Source organism: Podarcis gaigeae (genome assembly GCF_964106915.1).
Source record: "Podarcis gaigeae genome assembly, chromosome: 8".
NCBI classification, from domain to species: Eukaryota; Metazoa; Chordata; class Lepidosauria; order Squamata; family Lacertidae; genus Podarcis; species Podarcis gaigeae.
The window spans coordinates 17,214,009-17,236,032 of NC_139684.1; the positions used below are offsets into that span (position 1 = coordinate 17,214,009).

Consider the following 22,024-nt stretch of genomic DNA (forward strand, 5'->3'; position numbering starts at 1 on the left):
GAAAGCAACATCTGAAGAATGAGATCACGCCAAGACAGGAAGGTGGCCTGCAGCTAATTGGACACCTCCGATGCCTCTTTCTCTCTTGGACAGAGGCGTAACCGCAGAGCAGCTGGGCTGGCAGCAGCTCAGACAGAGCTCTCTAATTAAAGGGGAAACTGAGCACACGCCACCCCCTGCCAAAAGGAGCCAGGTCTGGGCACAGTTCGGCCAAAAGGGGAAGCAATGCAGACATGTGCTCCAAGGAGGCGCTCTTGCGCATTTGTGGGGATGACGAGTCTTACGCAGACAACCAGGTGCGTGTTTTAGCAACACACAAGGTCACAAATTGTTCCTCCTCTAGGTATCATTCAATATTGCTTTTATTTCAGCTGCCAGTCGCTTGTTGTACAACAAGGTGTCCAAGAGAATAACAACATACTTTAAACAGTGCGCATAATTTAGGAGGAGCTGACAAAAACAACACAATGCATAAAGAAGGGCTGCAACTTAGTGGTAGTGCATCAGAGGTCCCAGGTTTGATCCCCAGCATCTCCAGGTAGTGCCCCTGTCTGAAACACAGGAGAGCTGCTGCCAGCCAGGGTTGACAATACTGAGCTAGGTTGATCAGCGGTCTGATCATAGCTGTCAACTTACAGATTTGAAAATAAGGGACCAGCAGCCTCGAAAATAAGGGATCAGCAGCCAAAATAAGGGATTTTAGTCAACCAGCAGCCAAACAAAGCCTCAAGTGGTGGTTCCCATAGCGCAGCAACCCGGCAAAGGGGATGCAGCAAGGAAAACCACCGTCACCTCTGTGCTGGGAAGCGCTGAGCAAAGGCGAGTCCCCAGGCAAGACAGCCAATTTGATCAGCACAAGGCATGCAAGCTCCACCCCCCAGTCGTTCTTAGACTCCTTATTGGGTGAGCAACACAGCCAAGCAACACTGTTGGAGCCTCCCTCATCCCTGGCCGCAGGGAGGGAGGGAGAGGAGCTGCTTCCTTTGAAACCCGGGAAATTTAAGGGACATCATCAATAAGGGACAGCAGCGGGATATGGCGCTGGGATAAGGGACTGTCCCGTCAAATAAGGGACGCTTGACAGCTATGGGTCTGATAAGGCAGCTTCCTATGACACAACACAACCACACCTACCCACCCTGCATCACAGCATTACAAAGGTTTGGCAGCACACTATGTACCTGGTTGCGAAAAGATGTTCACCCAGTTGAACCTTACTGGGAAGAGAGTTTCATACATGGGGGACACCACCAAGAAGGCCCGGTCCCTTGTCATCCTCCCCTACAGATGCACTTTGGAAGAGGGATTTCTGTTCCAGCAGTGCTTGATTTTGATGCTGGCTGCTCACAGGGCCCAGTGTATTGCTAAGTTCTCTTTTCAGGATCTCTGGAGGGTGAGAGAGACAGAGAGGGCCTCTCCAAGACATCTCTCCTGCGAGCAGCCATTACTCATTCTTGATTCAGAAGAGTCTGGCAAGACGAAGGGGAGAAGCATGATCTTTCCCCTCCCCGACACTGCCAACCCAGTAACGGAAGCAGCTCCACCGAGCTGGTTTTGGTGGTTAAGCCTGGCTGAGATGCTTCCTTTGAAAGCAAAAAAAACCCCAAACCCCACCCCCACAACAACAACAACAACAACAAAACTCTCCAACACACTCTGAACTAAATCCTCGGTGACAGAGAAGCTCACACAGTCAGCCACAGAAATCAGCAATCTGATCGCTACTAGGTGTGCTGCAACTGAGGAACAATTTAAATCTTTCTTAAAAAACAAGAAGTACAATCAGACTGACAAGGCTGCCCATTGCACCTCTGCACGAATTGCTGTTCCTGGATATTGCACATCTTTCCAATCAGCATTCGCTGATGGTGCGACGGCAAATTCCACCCCCATAGCTCCGCACTGGATCAATTGCAACCAATACTGTACATAAAGTTACCTGTGGAGAGGTGGCTGCCTGTTGCCCCTCAGTATGAGTCACTGCTCTTGCCTCTTACGGAGGCATGGTTTTACTTTTTGTCGCATGGGGCAGCCACAATTTCGGTCAAAGCCCTCCTGCGACTATCAAAGGTAGTGGTGCTGCAGTATATCCTGTTATACTCTTGGGGGTCAGGAACACCCCACAAGAATAAAAGGAAGATCCAGGGTGGATGAGCCAGGCAGAAGTTTCAATTCAGGTTATTTTTATTGGGTCCCCATCAGGGGTCGCCAGCCCATCGCCCGTGAAGGCTTCAAGGGGTGCCCCAGGAAAAGTGGGGCCTTAGTTTGACTTTTAGCCTTTCCCCCAGAATTCCTTTGTTGAAATGAGAGCTTTTGGGGACAGCTCCGGGAATCTTATGAAGCGGATTAAGCAACGCTTGTCCAAACAGCAGACAAAAACCCTGCCCAGGCTAAGCCAGGAAACTTCAAAAAGGAAAGTCCCCTGTTATGAGAGCCCCTTCCAAATACAAACTTTAACAGCCAAGATTTTTTTTTTGCGGGGTGGGTGGGCAGGGAGAGGCGTGATTGCGAGATTTGTTTGGCAAGGGGCAGTAGTCCTCATGAATCACTTCAAAGATTTCCAAACCTCGTAGCTCAGTTGGTTACAGCAAGGTGCTGATAACACCAAAGTTTGATCCCCGTATGGGACAGCTGCATATCCCTGCGTTGCAGAGGGTTGGACTAGATGATCCTCAGGGACCCATGGCACCTGGGAAATTTCACAAACTGCCCACCAAGTGATGCTGGTGGGGACTGACCCTGGGACCTTCTGCATGCAAAGCAGATGCTCTACCATTAAGCTACAGGCCTCCTCTTATGATATAGGAGCATAGAAGCTGCCTTAATACCAAGTCAGACCATGTAGCTCAGTATTGTCTGCACTGACTGGCAGATGTACAATACCTTTTTTTTTTTTTTTTTAAAGGTGGACGACCAGAAGGTGGACGACAGCCATCCCGGGTGAGGCCTCACAACAGGTTCGCATAACAGTCTCGTGTTATTTTCAATCCTGAACGTGGAATTTGCTATGAGGATTCTAGGAGAAGCCAAGAAGCAAGACTCCAGCAAAGTGGTGGCTCCATTAGGGGGAATGGGTCGCCAACTGCAATTAAAAGGGCACCCCTTCAGGAATAGCTGCTTGAAAAATCCCAAATCATCCAGCATTCTAGTCCCTGGCGAGGAAACATCTCGTACCTTGCATCAAAAACAGCTTTGCAAAATCACAATTGTTTCTTTGCAGGCCACGAGTGCGGGGGGGGGGGGGTAAAGCACATAAGCACAACTTTGGGAATGTTTTACATCACACAAAGTGACACCCCCATCTCCAAAGTTGGTAGGGAAAAAAGCATCTGCCCCCCACCCTCTCTCTCTCTCACATGCACATTCTCCAAAGCAGACTTGGGTTGGGGAACCACTCACCACGGAAGTCAGAACATAACGCCACAGTAATCAGAAATTGTGCCTATACGGCTATGCTCCACAGATTAACTGCAAAACTCCCAAAATCTAGAGCTTTCGGCCCCTTTAGCAAAGCAGCAACAAATCCACAAGAACCACCATCTTCCTGTTTAAGGCAGCAAATGCCCGATTAAGTAAGAAGCTGGCGACTTCTGGCCCTCTGGAGCCGGGCAGCGAGAGCGAAAGGGAAACAGCGAGCCGACCTTTTTGAAAACACTATAAAAGCTGTGTGGAAAAACCCTTCTACGCTCTAGCAACACAGGAAACAGAAGCAGGCAACGCATCTTCCAAGCCCTGCAGACACAGGCCAAGGTGAAAGATGGCTCTTTTGACATGGGTCCGTCCGGAGAGAAAACAGAGCTGTTCTTCCCACCCACACCCATCCTCGGCAAGGCTGATGGCAGAGGTAGCAGTCCACTGACCTAGCCAGTAAACAGGGAAGGCAAGATTCTGGCCGTCTTCCTCTGCTAAGAACTTTTTTTAAAAAAGGAGGTCGGGAAAGATCGCCCTGGGGATGTTACATAACTTGTGTTCTTTGACCAGCGTTTTCCCCTAAGCTTCTGGCAGCGACGAAGCGCCGCTCTCTCCGAATTGGAAGTGGAAAGGCCAGCTCACACGATACCCAGTAAATTGTGTGCGCTGGAAAGAAAGTGCAAAGCACTCACAGCCAGGTTTTAAGGCACTATCGGGTCCATTCTTCCCATTTGCTGCAGAACAGGGACTCACAAAGAGCAGCATTGGGCAGCCTCCCCCTGGATCGATTTACTCTATGCAGTCTGTGGGTTGCCTCCAGCTAAGTCATGCTGCTGGAATAGCTAATTATCTCCAGTGCATCTACTCTGCAGCAATTTGCAACAAAGCAAGTTCAGAAAACAGGGACCTGTACAGAGATGCAATGGGCAGCCTCCCCCTTTATGAATTTACTATTTGCAATCCATGGGTTGCATTCAGAGTAGGCACACTGAAATTAATGGACTACTCTGAGTAGGGCAAGCACTGGATTCAACCCTACAGACCAGAACTGCTGGACAGAATTTTGCAGAGAGCGTGTGTGCAAGACGAAGGAAGTGTGAAGCACCAAGCCAGGATTTGGGCATTTATTCCAATTTGCAGCAAATTCTGCCCAAAGAACAGGGACTCACAGCGGTACAATGGGTGGCCTCCCCTTGTATTATTTGCCAAGGCTTCTGCTCTCTGACTAAGCTCAATTTACCCAGTAGCTGTGGCTACTGTGGCACATGCCAGGGTTATGCCAACGCATTACGTAAAGTGTTTGAGGATGGGTGGGGCTGAACTCTGCCGGGTTTGTAGCCAATTTGCTACTGCTAGTGGCTAATTTAGGACTCCTTAATTACACACATCCATCACAGGCAATCCCTTAAAATTATGCATATGTGGGTAATCAGATGCACATGTATATTAGGGAGTTTGTGGGTGGAGGGCATGTTCTCCTGGGAGGCAGCATCAACAGCCAAACAAAGAGTCAGAAAGCAGTGGGAGGAAGAGAACTGTACACCTTGTTTGGTCTATTTGCTTCTTTACAGATTAAGAAGTGGACAGAAAGAAAGCGTTTCTTGAGCATCTTTAGGTGTGCCAAGTGCATTTGGGGAATGTCATTCGTATCTGCTTTCTTGAGCATCTTTAGGTGGCCAAGTGCATTTGGGGAATGTCATTCGTATCTGCCTTCTCACACCAGACTGGAGACGCGGCCAAACAAACAACCGGTTTGCAGAACCAACTTGGCCACACAATCCAGGTGTGCTGATCCCTTAGGACCATACCAAAGTCACAATTTCATCCCCACCCTATAGTAGTTCTACTTTCTTGGATTTTTTAAAAGAAGTTACTAGTCCTCATGGAGGTAAGCTTGAAAGTGCTGCTGGAACTTAGCGCCCAGAAGGGTTGCTAAAGAGAAGGCTGGCCAAGGTTCCTGTGCTCTTTGTAGCTCATTCTGAGAACACAAGAAGGGCCTTAAGAGATCACCTAGCCATCAAAGTGTAAAAAGAGGCTAGATCAGGCTAATGGCCTATCTTGTATGGCATCCTATTCTCACAGTGGCCAACTGGATGCCTCAAATGGGAGGACCCAAGTGAAACTGATTCCAATTGGCGGCCTTATCCTTCAATAGTCTATGACTACTAGCATATACCAGAATTGTGCAAATTCATCCCTCCCTCCCTCCCTCCAGCCTCGAGACAAAACTGTGTTATGCAACTGGAATTTGCAAGATTAATACATATATAGGCTCTGTGTGTGTGTGTGTGTGTGTGTGTGTGTGTGTGTGTTTAGTGGAGAATTTCAAGCTGTGTTCCCAGTCCCCATTACTGATCCTTTAACCCAGTGTTTCCCAAACTTGGGTCTCCCGCTGTTTTTGGACTACAACTCCCACCATCCCTAGCTAACACGAAAGGGATGATGGGAATTGTAGTCCAAAAACAGCTGGAGACTCAAGCTTGGGAAACAAAGGAACTCCAGTTAGAGCTGTGTTCCCCAAACGTGGGTCTCCAGCTATTTTTGTGCCCCCAACTGTGGGTTAGGGCAGAAGTGGATTTAGAGTAGTGCAATTGGTTCCCCCGCACTGGGGCCAAGCCATGGGGGGCACTGCAGGGCATTGCCACTATGGCGTAGTCCATGTGCAGAATGGAAAGCAGGGGACACTGAATTTTGGCCTCGCACAAGGCGATGCAGAAATATGAAAGGCCAAAGCCCACCCCTGGTGGGTTAGGGCTGCAGCATGGTGGTAGGACACCTGCCTTGCATGCAGAAGGTCCCAGGTTCCACCCCCACCCCCCGCACCTCCAGGCATGGCTGGGAATGCCCCCCCCATACAAAACTCCAGAGAGCAGCTGCCAACCTGTGTGGACAGCGCTGAGCCAGACAGGCCAATGATCCGACTCTTCCTGAGACGGGTGAGATCCATCCTGGACCCTTTTGCATGGGAGGCAAGCCCTCAGCTATCGGATCTCTTGGGGAGAAACCCCAAAACCACCCACGGTTAGTATCGTCCTCACCCTGCCCTTTCCAGGAAGCTGATAAGACTGGCCACCGAACGTGGCCACTGCAGGCCTCGGTTTCCCCATTGGCACCACTCCTCTTGCTTGCATAAGAGAGGCAGCAGCAGCAGGCAAGCAACGATCACCAGCGTTGCCAAACAGGCTTGTGGGCGTCACATTCACAGCCACGGGTTTAAGCGCAGAGGGAACTTAATTGTACGCTCTGAGATGCAGTGCTGGCCAAGTGCATTTGGGGAATGTCATTCGTATCTGCCTTCTCACACCAGACTGGAGACGCGGCCAAACAAACAACCGGTTTGCAGAACCAACTTGGCCACACAACTTTGGCACTGTGGTTGGACTCTGCCCGGAAGATGTTTCGGTGCTGCAGCATCAGAGGCTGCTAGGACACTACATGCGCAGTAACAATAAACCAGGCTTTCTGGCTTCTTTTTAAAGTCTCATGACACCTTAAAACCAAATAATACATTCAGGGGGAAGGGAAGTGGGGTGGCTCTGGGGAACTAAATCACCCTTGCATGCAGGATGTCCCAGGTTGCGTCCCTGACAGCTTCTCCAGGTAGGGTAGAGACCCCAGCCTGAAACCCTGGACAGCTGCTGCCAGCTGGTCAGTTGCCAACACTGAGCTAAGGGCCTGATTCAGTATAAGGCTGCTCCCAATGTTATTTATGGCGTGAGTTTTCATGGGCTTCATTGGATGCATTCACTTGCTTAACATGCAAAAGGTCTAGAGTTCAAATCCCGGCATCTTCCCTGCCTGAAACCTCAAGAGCTGCTGCCAGTTGGTGTAGACAATACTGAGCTAGAGGGTCTGTTTCAGACAGAAAAGGACAGGGTTGATTGAGGGGAGTTTTGAGCTGGGCGAAAAAAGTTCAGATGGGCCCGCCCTAGACTTTCTTCCTGGAACAAGGCAGTGACCAAGTCCCATTTGTGATTTTATCTTGCCAAACTCTTTCCTGTATTATTGTTGTTGTTGTTGTTGTTGTTGTTGTTGTTGTTGTTGTTGTTGTTAATTAAAGTAAAACACACCCATGGGGGGGGGGAGATGGCAAGGAGAAACTAATACAAGTTCTGGAAAGGTTTGGGGCCAGAATTTGTGCCTTAGCAACACCCAAAGCGTTGACATGGAATATCAGAATATCAGACACATGAACAACATGATCCCCAAACTGCAAAGTTTTCTAGCTTAAAGCAAAAATGTGACCATTGTTAAAAGTTTAAAAAAGGAGGAGACAATGTGGTGCAGCAGTTAGAGTGCTGGACAAAACACCTCGGAGACCGGGGTTCGAATTCCCACTCGGCTATGAAGCTCAGTGAGAGACTTTGGGCCACTGACTGTCTCTCACCCCAACCTACCTCACAAGGTTGTTGTGGGAATGAAATGAGAAGTGGGGAGAACCAGGTACTCCACCTTAGGTTCTTTGGAGGAAAAGGCGGGATTATATAAATGCAAATAAATACATAAAGTGTCTAGATTTCAGGGTCTGGGAAAAGGCTGGGAAACTCCCCACAGCTGCTGAAAAAAATAATAATGCCATCTTAAAAGTGCCATCCAAACCCACGAAGTCTTTTGTTGTTGTTTTTATACAATAAGGAAGTGGCATTGTTAAGTAAGGTTGCAGCCCTGCCCTGACCAGTCCAGTCACATTTTTTAAAAAAATTCTGTGCAACACCTGGATGAGGAAAGGAGGGGAGGTGCGAAGGTGAAGCAGGTGGGAGGGAATGCTTCTGTCACCTGCAGGGCACCAGTCTAGAAAGGCAGGAGGCTAGAGAATAAACAAACACCCATTTGTAAAGAGCTTTTGTTATCACAGGATTAAAAATGCTAGAGGGATAATGCATTGTTTAAAGGAAGGCTGTGCACACACCCTACATCTAAAGCATATGACTTGCCCCAATGAATTCTGGGAAGTGTAGTTTAAGAATGCTGGGAAGTGCCGCTCTGCTAGTGATAAAACTACAGCTCCCAGGACTCTTCGGGAGGAAGCCATGTGATTTAAGTGCATGAAGTATACACAGCATAGGGGCTTGGATTGATGCCTCTGGATCTGGCTTGTGGGCACACATACAAACCTCTGGTATTTGCCCAGTTGGAAGGTAAAGGTAAAGGGACCCCTGACCATTACGTCCAGTCGTGACAGACTCTGGGGTTGTGGCGCTCATCTCGCTTTATTGGCCGAGGGAGCTGGCGTACAGCTTCCGGGTCATGTGGCCAGCATGACTAAGCCGCTTCTGGTGAACCAGAGCAGCACACGGAAATGCCGTTTACCTTCCTGCCAGAGTGGTACCTATTTATCTACTTGCACTGGTGTGCTTTTGAACTGCTAGGTGGGCAGGAGCAGGGACTGAGCAACAGTTTTCCTTTATTTCCCCCCCAAAACCAGGTCGGGGAATCCAGACCAGGTCGGAGAACAGCGGGATGGTGGCGCTGCGCCTCCCCGATGTCCCCTGAGCTTGTGGGGCTGCCCGATGTCTGCCCAAAGCGCGGGGTGCTCTGCTTCAGCGTGCCCCACACTCCGTGCAGCAGGTTGCTATCCGCAGCCTAGGGAGCCCTGCGGGAACTCCCGCGGGCTCCCCAGGCTTGCTGATAGCTTCCTGAAGCCTGGAGAGCGAGAGGGGTTGGTGCACACTGACCCCTCTCGCTCTCCAAGCTTCAGCGAAAGCCTGCATTCGCCCCATAGGACGCACACAGATTTCCCCTTCATTTTTGGAGGGGGAAAAATGCTTCCTATAGGGCTAAAAATACTGTAAGTACTTAACCCGAGGTACCACTGTATTTGCGGGGAGAACAATGTACGCCACCCTTGAGAAAAAGGTGGGATAAAAATGCAGAAAGTAGACAAAATGAAGATGCAATTCTCACAGTGCTTTAACAGTCACCCTCCTGTGCAAGGACTATGTAGCCCTTTGATGGGACCACTTTCAGTACCCATGATAATGAAGGAAGCCATGGATGCTTAAAGAAGCATGATCCTGTTTTTAAATGCACAGGACAGGTGGGGTCTCAAAACCTTCCAACCTGGAGACATCATCCTCTGCTAAGAGAAGCTTCCTTGTTTAAAGGGGGGTGGCGGCCTTTTTTTGCCAATCTAAGCAATGCCAGGTAATTAAGGGGGGGGGGAATCCCTCCTTGAAGTTGTTCAGGAAACTGACACGCAGATTAGTCACAACCAGGATAAGAGTGAGAAGAGGACTTAGAAATCATCCAAGAACAACAGGCCAAAGGGGATTCTTCCTTATCATGAGCTGGGAATGTGCAGAGGGGGTGGGGTGGGGGTGGAATTCCTCCCCACTTCCGACAACCCGGCTGGTGAGGCAGCGTCCAGCAATGCGAGCACCCACTGATTTGGACAGACATGCCCAGGTTTTAGACACCCATCAGCAACACTTCCTATTGTTAAAGAGTCTGGAATTCACATCCCTGGGGAAGTTGCAGCGCCACGGAATGCACATCCCCACATGACAAGTATGTTCTGCTACAGACTGTCTCCTCAGGCATTTGCGCAAGCCACCCGTGAGCTGCTAGCCGCCGTGAAAAAAACTTAATCTGGGTGGGGGTTTTTTGTGACACAATTCACAGAAGGTCCCGCTGCAGCCTGGTGTTTCTGAAGGAGCCTTCACAGGTTCGCAAGCACCTGGAATTCACATTCCAGAAATCTCAGCTTTCACCTAATTAAAAAAAGAGGAAAAGCCACCAAGTTCCTAGCCCCTTACAATTGCAAAATGAAAGTGAGGGGTCGGTGTGGAGTGACATGGCACCCATTGTGAGCTGCTGATTAAGAACTTCTGTGGTTAAAAGGGTGGGGGCTTTAACCCGCTGACCTCCCCAGACGAAGAGGAGAAAGATGTAGAAAAGATGCTGTGCACTAGTGAATTATTAACGTGTTCGACAAAGACTGTGGAACTGTGATTTTCTAAAAACAAACAAACAAAAAACAGTATGGGATAAGCACATCATATATATTATTGACTCCATCCACTCTTGTTGTTGTTGTTGTTGTTGTTTAGTCGTGTCCGAATCTTCGTGACCCCATGGACCAGAGCACGCCAGGGACTCCTGTCTTCCACTGCCTCCCGGTTTGGTCAGACTCAGGCTGGTAGCTTCGAGAACACTGTCCAACCATCTTGTCCTCTGTTGTCCCCTTCTCCTTGTGCCCTCAATCTTTCCCAACATCAGGGTCTTTTCCTGGGAGTCTTCGCTTCTCATGAGGTGGCCAAAGTATTGGAGCCTCAGCTTCAGGATCTGTCCTTCCAGTGAGCACTCAGGGCTGAATTCCTTCAGAATGGATAGGTTTGATCTTCTTGAAGTCCATGGGACTCTCAAGAGTCTCCTCCAGCACCATAATTCAAAAGCATCAATTCTTCGGCGATCAGCCTTCTTTATGGTCCAGCTCTCACTTCCATACATCACTACTGGGAAAACCATAGCTTTAACTATACGGACCTTTGTTGGCAAGGTGATGTTTCTGCTTCTTAAGATGCTGTCTAGGTTTGTCATTGCTTTTCTCCCAAGAAGCAGGCGTCTTTTAATTTCGTGACTGCTGTCACCATCTGCAGTGATCAAGGAGCCCAAGGAAGTAAAATCTCTCACTGCCTCCATTTCTTCCCCTTCCCCTTCTATTTGCCAGGAGGTGATGGGACCAATGGCCAGTGGCCATGACCTCTTAAGCGACACCAAAGAACCATCAATTGCAGGCTACTGTAGTCAACCACTTAGGAGGTCTTAGTTAAGCTTAGTCCTGACATCACACCAAACCATGGCTAAGGAACGGCTGCAGCTAAGCGGTCAAGTATCTGCTTTGCATGCGGAAAGTCCCCAGCTTCTCCATGTAAAGCTGGGGAAAGCATTTATCTGAAATGTTGAAAAGTTGCTGCCATTCAAAACAGTCACTTCTGATCTAGATGGGCCAATGGTCTGGGCTCAGTAAAAGGTTGCTTCCTGTTTTCCAAAGCTTTAGCGTGGCTCGGTGCAATGTCCACATGAAAAACTTTCTCACATTCCACATGAACAAACCATCGCTCACATTCCATGTGAACAAACCATCACTCACATTCCATGTGAACAAACCATCGCTCACATTCCACGTAAACAAACCATTCCTTTCAAACAGTAATTAAAAAACCAGGTAATCAAAGGAATTTGGAACCCCAATTTGTGCATGTGTGATGCCAACAGGGCGCAATCAATCTCCTACAAATAATGCATGAAAGCCTCTAACCTCTACAAGGAGGGAAGACCCCAATGCACCATCACCAGCTCTTGTTCCCACACAATCTACAGACTATAGCATGTCACACCAAAGACAGAAGGCTACCAAAACAGCAGGCGAAGAGGCTGCCCCCAGGGGACTCAAGGCAAGATGTCCAGGCAGAAGACTCACACTCCAAAAAGGTTGCTTCATCAGCCTTCAATGTTACGCAACTCAATTACAGAAAATTAAGATGCTAGGTAGGCAGAGATAACAAAATTAGCTGTGTTGGCTCATTGCAGAGAGAAAGAGAAAAATCCAGACCCATCAAGCAATACCTCTATTAGGAGGAGCCAAAAAGAATCCTAAAAGAAGAAAGCTTCAGAGCTCATCTGGAGTCTTTGTCAAGCTGGAGGTTAAGCAAAATGTGGGGTGGGAAGGGGGAGAGAGACCCCCTTCCCTTTTAAGATTAATCCAACATGCACTTGGCTATATTCATCTTCGCTCAGATTATCCCTCCTACTTTTTACTTAACATTCATCTTGAGAAAGAGCCCTAGTAAACCTGAAAGCTTGCTCACTTCTTTGTGATTTTTTTTTTGGGGGGGGGGTATACATTTTTGTGAATATCTTTTTTGCCAAGATATTCCTCTTTGACTCAAGAGGATAGGAAAAGATGGACCAATCCTGGGCAATGAGGACTGTGTATGCAGATTCTAATGCCCCATTTTGCAAACATGCAAAATATCCAGATACTCTTAAAAATCAGGATTTAGAACTTCTGCTGTTAAAAACAAAGCACCCTTGATTTCAAAGAAACCCTATTTTCTACTTCCAGAGGATCCTCTGCAGTTCCTGGGAAGCTTCCAGTGAGGCAGTATGGAAGAGCTGTTACAAGGTGCACATTTGAACCCATATGTGTGTCCAGCACTCATGTGTATTGCTACACACTATTACTAACAGGTCTGGGACATTTTGCTAGAGTTATGACATGCATCTTTTATATATATTTGTTTACCCTTAATCTTATAACCCCATAAAGTTGGTTTATTGGACAGCAACGTTGCAATATAACAGGCTTCCTCAACCTCAGCCCTCCAGATGTTTTTGGCCTACAACTCCCATGATTCCTAGCTAGCAGGACCAGTGGCCAGGGATGATGGGAATTGTAGTCTCAAAACATCTGGAGGGCCGAGGTTGAGGAAGCCTGCAATATAAGATATTTGGGATAAGTAATTTGTTCAGACACATGTATTACTTTGTTCTATCGTCCATTTCCTACAAGTACCTGTCTGCTAGTTATTCTGTTTACCTTACTTAGCTGATAGTTGAAATAATATAATCCTAGTGACTAACTGATTATCTTTGTTTGCCAAGTTCAAAGTTTATCTTACTATTGTCTATGTGGAGCCCATTCTTCTTACAGGAAATACAAATTAAATTTTGCTAGTAACACAAGATCACCGTGCTCATCTTTACATAAAGCCTTAAGAGATCAGAAAGGCTTCCAGAATGCATTTTAGGATAAGGCCTGATACCAGGGTCAAGAAAGCTAACTGAGGGGGTATATGATACCAAATGAAACCAACTGCCACAATCTACAGTGATAAACCACTGAAAGAGTTCAGATTGACAGACACTATTATGGAGCCACACCTACACAGCTTCAGAAATCGCACTGCATCATGGGCCCAAGGATAGAATAATGCCATACCTCACAGGGCTGTTGTAAAATTACCGCTGAGATAGAAATCAGTGTAGAAGACAAACCACAAGGGGCAAGACCAAGGCTAGGGCATCCTGAGTGGGAGCCCCTGTCCTGAAACTATGGGGCTTGTCGCAACCACAGCCCCACACAGCACGAACTTGCCTGATCTTGCCTGATCTTGTTTTCAAGCCGTCGCTGTGAGTGACCTTTTGCATTCTAGAGGGATGGCCTGTAAGCGGACACTGTTTACACAGCAGTATGCTGTCCCCAGCCAAAGGAATAAAGCGCTCTGCTCAACACCTGTGCCTGTAGAACCAAAGAATGGAAATTCTTATGGCTGCAGCGATCAGGTTTATTTTTTTTAGTGAGCATGGCGCACTGGAAAGGGGGGGGGAATTAAGGCGGATTCGCACATGCACAACGGTGAGACAAATCTGTGCTGGCAAGGTGGCAAAATCCAGCTTATTTTGCAGAAAGCAACATCAGTCTTATTATTGCTGACCGAAGGAGGAATGACCACTGGGAGGAGTGCAGAGACAAAAAAACCGCCATGGTGCATCTGCAGCAGCACAACCAGATCAGACCCAGCTGCAACAAAACATGTCTCTCCTGTCTCCATCTCTACATCCACAGCAAGCCGCAACCTTCCAACAGATTCACCCCCAAAAGGAGCACTCCTCCGTTGTCATGACAGACAGATGCCAATAACCTCAGGGCAAGGCATCAAAATCGCATCCAGCAGGAATTCAGTTTAGCATGCCTGCACACTGTCACATGCTTCCATAGGTCTTTGTTTTAATCAATAAAGGCTGGAATCTTGCATACTTTAAAAAGAAAAGAAAAGAAAGGAACTCAAAAGGTAATGTTCTCAGGAAGCTGACCGAGTGCTCCATGTGCAACCGCAGGAAAGCGCTCAGCTTTCAAGAGCTCTTAGCACCTCGCATCCATCACCTTGGAAATTCACTTTGCTAAGCAGTAAACGGGCTCCTTGCCCCGGCAGCAGGAAAGCACTTGCTTTGCATAGCAAAGGTTGAAGGTTCAGTCCTCTTGTCTCTAGTTAAGATGATCATATAACAGGTGCCAGGAAAGACTGTTTACCTGACACTTTGGAGAGTCGCTGCCTGTCAGAGCAGACAGCACTGGGTTAGATGGCCCAAGGGTCAGACTCATGCAAGTTAATGCTCTGCTTCAGGGATACTTTAAACTACAAACAAGCCTCTGTTCCACAAACAGTGGGATCATTTATTTTTAAGGGGGAGACTTAAAATGGAAGTATGGTGAGCCTGCCAACCAATCAAGTTGCCTGGTTTGCATGCCACACTAAACGATGGTTTGTTAGACTACAGCTTAGTGCCATGCATGAACCCTGCCCAATAGCTTAGGCCCAGGGGGTCAGCAAACTTTTTCAGCAGGGGGCTGGTGCACTGTCCCTCAGACCTTGTGGGGGGCCAGACTATATTTGGGGGGGGGGGAATGAACGAATTCCTATGCCCCACAAATAACCCAGAGATGCATTTTAAATAAAAGGACACTTTCTACTCATGTAAAAACACGCTGATCCCAGACCATCCACCAGCCAGATTTTAGAAGGTGATTGGGCCTCATCCGGCCCCCGGGCCTTAGTCTGCCTACCCATGAGCTTAGCTATGGCTTGCTTACTGCTAACAAACCACAATCTCAAACCATGGCTTGTTGTCAGTTGATGAGTCTTGATTTGCCTAATTGTGGCCAAGTTGTTACATGTGAACCCAGTACCATCCCTTAACAATGGCCCCCCATCCTGCCACAGACTCACGCCAAGCTACAAAGGCATGAGGAGCTGGAAAACGACCCAAACCTTGGAGAAACATGGTCTGTTAAAATAAACCACAGCTTAAACAAACCATGGTTTAGCATCAGGCATTAACCAGAAGAAAAGCTGCTTGATGTAATTTGTTGCAAACTAGCAGAAGGATCTGCAGAGCAGTCCATGCACCACACAAAAACTGGCATTCATAGAGCTGAGGCACAATAGGCAATGGCTTCTTGGTGGTGGTGCCAGGACTGTCCCACACTGCTTGGGGCTGCTGATTCACCTGGCTTGCTGCTCTCTTTTAGGTCTTTCAACACCATATATATTAAGAACACAGGAAGGTGCCTTACGCTGAGTCAGATTGTCGGTCCACTTAACTCAGTATTGCCTACACTGGCTGGCAGCAGCTCTCCAGGGTTTCACGCAGGAGATGTTCCAAGTTCTACCTGGAGATGCCAGGGATTGAACTTGGGACCTTCTGTCTGCAAAGCAGATGCTTTACCAACTGAGCTATGGCCCCTCCGGAATTCACATTAGCTTCTAATTAATATCCCTGACGCATCTGCAGATGTTTGCAATAGAACTCCATCACAACCACCTGTTGATGTTCCTTTTAAAAATATCTTGCTGCTTACAGTATTGTTATAAAAGACATACCATTTCATTGTTTTGTCTACAGTGGACTATTTTGTATTGTGCGAGTGCCTCCCACCAAAAATCTTTGTAGAAAAGCAAAACCAAGGGGAGAGGACATTCAGCTAACCATTTTTTTAAAAAATGACCTAGCCTAGCAGTTCTCAAACTTTTCTGCGCCCACAAAGCACTTGAAAATTGCAGGTGGTCTTAGTGGACGACTTAACAATTTTGCCGCTTGCTGTAACAGTTGTAACACTCTGTGCTAGGAACTGTATGATTTCTAACTGCATTTTTTATTGCTCCTTTTATTTCCCATATATTGCAGTCTTATCGCATTACGATGTGCATCCCGCAAATCAAATTGTGATGCAATAAAATTCAAGGTATAAGAAATCTAATGCAAATATTTGGTGCAGGCGTGCCACAGACCCCCTGAATGAAGCTTGTGGGTCATTGGTGGGTCTGAACCACAGTTTTGGGAACCCCCAGCTGAGTTTGATAGTTATTCCAAGCCTGTTGCATCTCTAAATAGATTCAAAGGCAAGTAAGAGATGACATGATAGAAGAGGTGGCAGCGCAGAGAAAGTGGATAGGGAGAAAGTTTTATTTCTCTATCATAACACAATAAATTGTGGACATCCAGTGAGGTTGAATAATGGAGGATTCAGGACAGATTAAAAAATGACTTATTGTTCACCTGTGGAACTCCCTCCCACAAGGATGGCCACTAATCAGGGTGGCTTAGACAAATTCATGGAGAAAGCTATTGACAGCTACTAGCCAGGATGGCTAAGCTCCACCCTCTGTAGTTGGAGGCAGGAATGCTTCCGGATACCAGATGCTGGAAACCAGGGGAGAGTGATGTCTTCTGATCAGGCCCAGATGTTTCAGTGGGAAACCTGCATGGCCTTTGAAAGAACAGGATGCTGAACAGCATGGGCCACTGGCCTGATCCAGCAGGCATTCTTCTGCAGGGATGCACTGAAGCAAGACTGAACAAACCTCCCCCTGCCAAAAAAACAACAACACAAGAGCACACCCACAGCACAGCAGGGTCACTGTTCACGGCTGCTGCACTATTGAGTCTGGGATGCACGATTCCTTGCCATAAGTGTGCATTTAAGTAGCAAGAAGAGATGAGACAGAAATTCGTTTGGAACGTGTCAGTCGCAGCCTCCAAACATCCACCAAACATTCCCCCGCTTTTGCTTTTCCATGGAAGTGTGACTCTTCCTTTAAACCTCCTCCCATCTGCACTCTATGCTTAAAACAATGTCATGTGACTTTAAGCAGCAATGGCTCCCCCCAAAGGATTCTGGGAGCTTGGAGTTTGTTTTGGTTTTCCCCCCATAGGTTTTATTAAAGTGCAGTGGTTGCATTACAGTGGTACCTCGGGTTACAGACGCTTCAGGTTACAGACTCCGCTAACCCAGAAATAGTACATCGGGTTAAGAACTTTGCTTCAGGATGAGAACAGAAATCGTGCTCCGGCGGCGCGGCAGCAGGAGGAGGCCCCATTAGCTAAAGTGGTGCTTCAGGTTAAGAACAGTTTCAGGTTAAGAACGGACCTCCGGAATGAATTAAGTACTTAACCCGAGGTACCACTTTATTGGACTGGGACCCAGGAGACCAGGATTCAAATCCCCCAACTGGCCATGAAGCTCCCTGAGTGTGACCTTGGGCCAATCCCTGCCTCGCAGGGTTGTTGTGTGGGGATTAAATGAGGAGGGGGAGAAACCTGCACACCACCTTTAGCTCCTTGGACAAAGAGATGGGTTATAAATAAACAGGTCAGGACAGACACACCTACACAATCAATGTTTAGTAAAGATCAACATGAAAAATGGAGAGACATGCTTCTCCCTAATAAGATTAGGATCATGATCATTAGGATCATGAAGCTGGAGCTCCTGGGGGGGGTAAGGTAAAGGTAAATGGACCCCTGGCCATTAGGTCCTGTCGTGACCGACTCTGGGGTTGCAGCACTCATCTCGCTTTATTGGCTGAGGGAGCCGGCGTACAGCTTCTGGGTCATGTGGCCAGCATAACTAAGCCGCTTCTGGCGAACCAGAGCAGTGCACGGAAATGCTGTTTACCTTCCTGCCGGAGCGGTCCCTATTTATCTACTTGCACTTAGGGGTGCTTTCGAACTGCTAGGTTGGCAGGAGCTGGAACCGAGCAACGGGAGCTCATCCCGTCGCGGGGATTCGAACCGCCAACCTTCTGATCGGCAAGTCCTAGGCTCTGTGGTTTAACCCACAGCGCCACCCGCGTTGCTCCCTTGACATGTAGTGATGTCTTTAAAGGAGGATTGCAAAGGTCCGTGGAGAAATATACGGACCACAACGGCTATGTTTGATCAACCTGCACTCTGTGCCTGCTTGCTGAGAATCACAGGTGGGGAGAATTCTGATGCGCTCAGGTCGTGCTTCCCACTGGGGCATGTGGCTGGCGACTGAGGACAGGGTCCCTGGCTACATGGACCCCCTTTGGCCTGACACCTATGCCACCCCATCTGCTGATGTGAGTTCATCTGACAGGTTTAAGAGTGCCACTTGCACTGAGCATTGCACATGGTGCGCTGGAGGAGGGTGCACGCCCCGCCCAGAGCTATGCATTGCACAAGACAGAATAGAGGAAAAGGGGGAACCAAGCACAGAAGCAATTAGAGGCCCTGCAAGTCACACGAGGAAACTGGGGTCATCTGGGTTCGGGACAGGACAGGGAGAGAGAGAGAACGAACTGAAGATTGCATCTTGCTTCCTAGTAATAAATTAGCACACTTGTCTTGTTCCTCGGATAAGACATGCTGTTCTCCAATTCTAAGACAAAGGCCTTTTCAGGTTTTATTTAAATGCGTCTACTGCCAGACCTGAAGTTACAGGAAGAGAAAGGATTCCCTCGCCCCCAATAGAGCTAGCTAGAGGAACCAAGAGTCTGAGTAATTCAAGCTTTTCCTAGGTTCCTATGGAGAGTGTGACGAGGGGCGTGGCTTGGAGAGAACTCCAGGGGCCACACAGGAAGGCTTGGAGGGCCAGAGACGCCCCTGCGCTTGTAAGTGAACATACAACACGCCAGCTTCCCAGGCAGCTCTCAGAACCAGGATTTCTCTGCCCCAGCTGAAAGGACCGCTCCCGGTCAGTGTAGTTGACACTGAACCAGATGGACCAATCGCTTGACTCAATAGAAGGCAAGTTTCCTGTGCTGCTATGACTTGGGCGCATGGCGAAATTGGCTGCATGGCATACTTTCTCCAGAAGATTTCTTAGACCTGTCACCGGGACCCCTCTGTGACTCAACACACATACTAAATAAATACTGCTCTCCCTTCGAGGTCGGACTTTTGTTTGTTTCTGTTTTACTCTGAAAGCTGAAGCGATCTCACCTGCAGAACACCCTGACCTCTGGCTGTGAAGTGTTTCTCTGCAACACGCTAATTGTCCCGGCCTGCCGATAAAACGAAGCATGCTGTTGCTCAACCCCACAGCTAATCGTTGGGGACAATTACAGGGCGCCCTCCCAACCCTCAGCTGCAAATTTCTCACGAGAAGAATGGCCTCTAGCACCTTCATCAGGACAGCCCTGCAAGACGGGTGAAACAACCGGCTGTACTCAGTGCTAGTCCTACTCACTAGCAGACCCCTCAAAATGAATGACCAGGAACCACCTCTAGCCCCATTCATTTCAATGGGTCTACTTGGAGCAGGACTTAAAAGTTAGAGACAACCTAACAGCAGAACAGCAAATTTTAAAAAAATAAAAAATTAGAAGCCACATTTTCACAAGAAGTCCCATACTTTTCTGTGCATTAGACTAGGTTTTTTTATTTAAAAATTCTGTTCAAAATTGTGGGCCGTCTTCTACACGGATACCATCTCCCTCCATTTTCTCAATTTGGTGTCCCCCAAAATAGGGGGCGTCTTATACAGGGGGGGCGTGATATACACGTAAAAATGTGGTATTAATTATTATTAATAATAATTATTGAATTTATATACCGCCCTATACCTGGGGGTCTCAGGGCAGTTCACAGAATGTTTGGAAGGCAGAGAGAAAGAGGTAGTGATTTGGGCATCTGGCTTCAAGGAACATAGGAAACTGTCTTATACCAAGGTCAGGCAAGTTGTCCATCTAGTTCAATATTGCCTACACTGGCTGGCAGCAGCTCACCAGGGTTTCAGCCAGGACTCTTTCCCAGCCCTACCTGGAAACACTGGAGTTTGAACCTGGGACCTTCTGCATGCAAAGCAGATGATCTGTCCCCTTATCTTTCAAGTGGTTTGGACTCCTTCACATGCCACGGCTTCAATACCTATAAAGCTGTTGTACTGCTGAGAGCAACTGGCACAAACAGCCGACAAGGCAGAATGAACAGGACCTGAACAGGAAGCATCCTAGCTGACAGATCAGTCTTCCTTATACTACATGCAGGGCCAGCCCAGCCAGATGTGGTGCAGATGTTTTGGACCACAACTTCCATCAGCCTCAGATGACACAGTTGATGGGACTCGCCTCTACATTGTTCCATTGAACCATGTTTAGCTGGTGATATATCACGATGTAGCAAACCAGAAATCACCCACCCCTAATGGGCTCTCACTTCTAAAACACCTGGAGGGCACCAGGTTGGCAAAGGAACCACTGGCAAAGCGTTGGGTCCTAGCAGAATACTTTCATTGGACCACTGGTAGCAGAATACTTTCATTGGACACACAACTCAAGGGCAGAAGCTATGGTTTTCCATACTACGGTTTGTTTTTCTTTTTTACAAAACAAATGTATTTTCTATATCTATACGAGAAAGACAATATATATTCTCTCTTAATATGTAATATGGGGGGGGGGGAATAGGGCTGTGATGTTTCAAACCACTTCAGCTACTGGGTGAATAGAAAAAAACTTTGAAAAAGTTCCCCTAAAATCAGGCAGATTCCTTCCCCCCCCCCCCATGCAAGTAATTCAAGGTATTTGTCCTAGGAGAGGCATCCCTGCCTTCACATCTATAAAGGAATGCCTTTCCTCAACAATATATTCAGGACATGTACATTCACCATCTAAATTAGGAATGGGGAACTTTGATCTCCTCATGTTGGACTCCAATTCCCATCAGACCCAGTCAGCATGCTCAATGGTCAGGAATGGTGCGAGTTTTAGTTCAGCAGCAGCCAGCGGGTCCACAGGTTCTGGTCTAAAGGCTCCTTGGAGCACCATCCAGAAAAAGGAGGCTCACTGTTTTATCTCTGCACGAGTGCCTGCTCTGGCTTTTAATTTAATCAAACATGGCCGGGAATAATGATAATAATAACTTGTTATTTATACCCTGCCCATCTGGCTGGGTTTCCCCAGCCACTCTGGGCGGCTTCCAACAGAATATTAAAATATAGTGGTACCTCTGGTTAAGAACTTAATTTGTTCTGGAGTCCATTCTTAACCTGAGGTACCACTTTAGCTAATGGGGCCTGCCACCATGCCGCCACAGCGCAATTTCTGTTCTCATCCTGGAGCAAAGTTCTTAACCAAAGGTACTATTTCTAGGTTAGCGGAGTCTGTAACCTGAAGTGTCTGTAACCCGAGGTACCACTGTACAATAGTCTATTAAACATTAAAAGCTTCCCTAAACAGGGCTGCCTTCAGATGTCTTCTAAAAGTCTGGTAGCTGTTTTTCTCTTTCACATCTGGTGGGAGGGTTTTCCACAGGGTGGGTGCCACTACCAAGAAGGCCCTCTGCCTGGTTCCCTGTAACTTGGCTTCTCGCAGCGAGGGAATCTGCTGCCTTTCCGATGGTGGTGGACTAACAACTCCCATCCGCCCCAGTCAGTGTGGCCAATAGTCAGGGGCAATGGGAATTGTAGTCCAGTAACACCTGTAAGTCACCACATTGGCTACCTATCATGTAAACACCTTTTTATGCTTTCTACTTCTGAATTTTTTTGTAAAAAACAACAAGCCTTACCTGCAGATCCAGTCAAATTCAATCAACTAAAAGCTAACCTGGTTAATAGAAATAGACATACAAAATAGGGATCCCACCCCCGACACACACTTTGGAGAAAGAAGCCAAGTGTGTGTGTGTGTGGGGGGGTGTCATAAAGGGCGCAAGAGCAGGCAAATCGCTCACTGCAACCTCTCTGTCTCGCAGAACTTCTGGGAGAAGTCAGGACCTCTGACCATCTAGCTTAGCACTGCTTGCACTGACTGGCAGCAGCTCACCAGAATTTCCAACAGGGAGTCTCTTCCAGGCCTGCCTG

The 22,024-nt window shown here is 47.8% G+C and overlaps 1 protein-coding gene across 2 annotated transcripts in view; it reads right to left on the reverse strand.

The window, feature by feature from the left end:
• Positions 1-22,024, reverse strand: part of SPSB1 (splA/ryanodine receptor domain and SOCS box containing 1) — a 35,811-nt gene that overhangs the window by 11,827 nt on the left and 1,960 nt on the right. The window lies entirely within an intron of this gene.